The following is a 4522-nucleotide window of genomic DNA, read 5'->3' on the forward strand; positions in this document are numbered from 1 at the left end:
TCTGACTTGGTCACAACTCGTAGTATCGCGTGATCTGGAAGTCAAAAATAAAGGAACAAATACTGGACTCGGACTAGGACAGGTGGCGGAGATGACTCTGGTGGAACTCGGACTGGTTGTTCTATATGGTGATGGTAGATGTGGACTCGGATTGGTGGTGGTATATGGCGATGGTATATGTGGACTCGGATTGGTGGTTGTATATGGCGATGGTATATCTGGACTCGGATTGGTGGTTGTATATGGCAGCGATGATGTATATGGTGGGGTGGTGGTATATAGCAATGATGATGACGATGGTGCGGCGGCCGCGTGACAACCTGTGAACAGAACTTGAAACTCTAAGGGACTAGACTCTAAGACCAACAACTCGACATGACGATGCACCCATAAATTCAACAAAGAAAAACTATAAAAAGACTATGCAAAGGCTCGGATTGGTTCGGATATGATGAACTAACCCTAATTTTTTTTGCATTTTTCGTTGACTATAGGTATGAAGAACAGACTCGACCTAAACTAGGAAAAACTGTAAAATCTCACCAAGCAACCTGGATATCTGATACCACTTGATAGAGGCAAAGGTGTCCCGTATTTCAATGAGATGGTGGTTATCGTTTTGGAGGGAGTCAACTTTGACGATCCGAATACGAACGTGCGAGGACGCCGCGTCTTAGCAATTGCTAAAACAACTCCGAGAGGTTATTGACCACGCCGAAGCACGATCAACCTGATCACGATGGTCTGTTTCTTGCAGGCAAACGAAGAGGAAGCAAGAAACTAAGATTGCAATTTGGATATTGCGAATATAAGAGGAAAGCTTTTATTGATCAAGGTGGGGTTCTGTGATGCCTTTGTCTGGTCGTTGAACACAAACGAAGTACGCGAAGTTGCAGCTATGGCAAACTTTAATCTAAACAAAACCCAAAGTCTAAACAATGCCCTAAGGGTTGTGTATATGGAGGAAGAGGGGGGAATTTTGTGGCCCTTGGTGGAGGGGTCTGAAACCAACCCTCACTCTTGTTTCCCCACACATACGCACTCTAAAAATAGCCTATACTTAAGTATTTCGAAAATACATGGGCCCAGCCCAATAATAAGGTGACACAGCACCTAGAATACCCTCTAGATGAAATTTATGAAGTGCCATATTGTATATTTCGTCCAAGGCTTCATGCACTCCTTATGGTGGCATCAAAGTCCTAAAATCATCACTTGTAACTCTGTTCTTGTTCCCCTTGCGCGTGCCATCATCTCCATGCTTGGTCTTGCTCAAGTGTTCATCCCTCTTATCCGTGCCAGGCCCTTCACTTGTAAGCAAAACAAATGTATCCAATTTAGGCAGCATCATATTCTCATGAACATTAGAATCATTACCAAGAAACGGAAGTACTTGATAATTTAATTGGCGTGCACGAGCTCTAGTAATTGGTCAAGTATGTATAGCAGCAGGGGTTGTGGGTGTAACAATGGTATTGATGTCCTTATCAAAGTCAACGAGCTCGGCTTCCTATTTGCTGCTGAGGCGGATGCCCACAACAACGTACTTGCTGCAGCTGGGGTCTTCCGGTTTGAGCGGGATCTTCTTAGTGTCCTTGGACGGCTGGAATGAGGCCTCGCCAGCCGACTCCTTGGCCAAAGCCGGCACAGCCGGTTACTCCCGGCTAGTGCGACAATCCGGTCGAGTTGGCGCTACTCCTCGGCTATGACCAGTGACTCGGCCGGCTTGGCGGCGGCTTGGGCGCATTCCTAGGACTTTCTGTAGTCGTCGACAACAGAGATGAGGCCCTTTGGACCCAACATCTTCATCTTCAAGTAGGCGTAGTGGGGAACCGCCATGAACTTCGCCAGCGCAGGCCGGCCCAACAAGACGTGGTAAGCGCTGGACAAGTCCACCACCTTGAACTAGAGAGGCTCGCGTCAAAAATGATTGCTCGTGTTGAACAGGACGTCAAGCCAGATCCGGCCGATGGGGGAGGAGGAGAGACCCAGCACGATGCCGTGGAACACCATCCAGGTTGGCTCCAGATCCTTGGAGTCAAGGCCGAGCTTGGTCACGGAGTCGCGGTTGAGGATGTTGATGTTGGTGGCGCCGTCGATGAGGACTCACGAGAACTTGCAAGTGCGCTTGGGATAGACATGGTGGGGTCGCGTAGCCACCTGGGTTGGCCATGATGGCCGGGTGCTCTTCCTGGGTCCAGCTGATCGGGCGCTCCGACTGGTGAAGACAACGTAGCTTGCGCTCTGGTCGGGGGAGACTTCATCGCGCATGGCGCCATTTGACGGGGAGGGGGACTAGGCGGAGGTGGCTGCCCCTTGCCCGAAGCGGGAGACGGAGGCGGCTGGATGTCGCCCCGCATGATGCGCTTGGTGATGGCGCACTACCGGAGTGTGTGCATAGACGGCTTTGCACCGTTGTGGTGCTTGCAAGGGGCATCGAGCTTCTCCTCGACGCTCATGGCGGGTTGCCATGCTGTCTTGACGGTTCATGGGCACTTGCCGGATGCCTCGGCTGTGGGTGCCTGGTCGGCGGCTGCGATGAGGCGGTTGTCGTAGCGGGGAGCCCGCTGCTCGATCTTGCGCTTGTTGTTCTACAACTTGTTCTGCTAGCGGCTGTTCTCGCCAGCCGGTTGGGGTGGTGCAGACATTGCCTTGCCGGCTTCATCGAACACCACTTGGATCTTCATGGCGGAGTCGGCGTTGGCGTACTTTTCCGCGATGACCATGAGTACGGCCATTGTGGTTGGCTCGGAGCGCTGGAGCTTGTGCTTGAGCAGGATGCCATCCCGGCAACCGCTCACAAAGTACTGGATGTCCTACACCTCATAGACCCCCTCATAGCTGTTTCGGAGCTCGGTCCACCATGCAAGGTACTGACGGACGGTCTCGTCCGGGCCCTGGACGCACATGGCGAGCTAGCAGCGTGCAGGTGCTGGTGAAGTTGCGCACGAAGGCTTGTTCGAAGTCAACCCACGAGTTGATGCTGCCAGCAGGCAGCCTGTTCAACCACGTCCGGGCTGAGCCCTGCAACATGAGTAGGGAGTAGCGCACGGCTAGGTAATGGTTGCTGCCTACGATACCGATGGCAGTAGTGTAGTCGATGAGCCAGTCCTCCGACTTGACGGTGCAATTGTACATGGGGTGTCATGGAGAAGCGTGAATCCCTTGTGGAAGGGCTCATCTCGGATACTGGGGCCGAACCTAGCCTGACCGACCACGTTGTCCTCCTCCGACTCGAGGGAGAGGGCGAGCTACTCGATGCGGTGGCAGGCATCAGTGTCGTCGGTGGCGCGCGGTCCCAGCCAGCTTGCAACTAGGCTGCGGGGAACCAGGTCGGCAAAAGCCGAAAGGCCACACCGGCCAGATTTCGGGGGAGGGTCTTGCTGGCATCAGGCTTCAGGAGCCGACCCATTGCCTAAGTCATCGCCAGCCGTCTGGGCACAGTCGCGCTGGGTTCGGGTCCGGCCGGAATGGGCTTTGCTACGGGGCGGAGAAGAAGTCGTGTTTGGCTACTCGGGGTCTTTTGTGCGGCGCGAGATGGATCCAGCGGGACAGTCGAGGCTGTCCTAGTGCGAGTTCGCGATGCTGAAAAGCTCGGTCATGCACTGCAGGCGCTCCTGCAGCTCCTGACCCTACAGCTGCTCCATGCCAACAGCGGCCACCTGTGTGGCGCGCATGTTCTTGATGGGGTGTCATAGATGGGCGGTATCGCGCCCACTGCGCGTCCGATGGTGGCGACACAGGTCCACACCTCGGCAACCCAGCTAGGCTCAGTCACGGCTGACGTGAAACAATACGCAGCGTCTCGCTCCAACTTGACGGACTTCATCCAGTAGGTGCGTGCGCTCCTCCTCAAGCTGGGCTCGGGCCTGGGCAGCTTTGGTGGCGTTGATGTCGGTGGCGATGGGGAAGCTGAGGTTCTTCATCATGGTGCGCAGTTGCTCGGCCGTGCTAGCGCACTCCACTGTGACCTTCATGGCTGTGGCCTTCCTTACAGCACTGGACGAAGTGGAGCCAGACTCGGTGACGAGCACCTCTACCTGGATGCAAAGATCCGCCAACTCGGCATAAATGTCGTCGCCGAGGGGGACAGGCGAATCAGTGATGTCGAGAACCCCGCTGGGGTACAAATCGCGGGCGAGCGTGGCGGAGACGTGCGATGCGCTGAGGGAGGCAGCAGATGGGTCAGTGAAGCCAGCCGGCACCGCGCGATGTGCAGGGGTCAGACCATGCATGAAGTCGCCAGAGCTAGCGAAGGGCCCCGTCTAGAACATATCTGCAGCCGGCACCTCAAGCTGCACCATGGAGGGCGACAACTGTCATGGTGGGATCACGGCAGATGCCATGGGATGGCTTTAGAGAGGGATATACAAGAGGCAACCGGTGGGCTCCGCAAGCAAGGATGGTTCGAACAACCGTGAGACACAAGCGTACCCGGGTTGGGGGCTCTCCGGAGAGATAACACCCCTAATCTAGCATAGTGTGCTTTATATGAGGTGGATACAGGATTGCTCCTTGGGCT

Source organism: Triticum urartu, chromosome 6A (genome assembly GCF_056163025.1).
Source record: "Triticum urartu cultivar PI428250 chromosome 6A, HENAU_Tu73, whole genome shotgun sequence".
In the NCBI taxonomy this organism is placed as follows: Eukaryota; Viridiplantae; Streptophyta; class Magnoliopsida; order Poales; family Poaceae; genus Triticum; species Triticum urartu.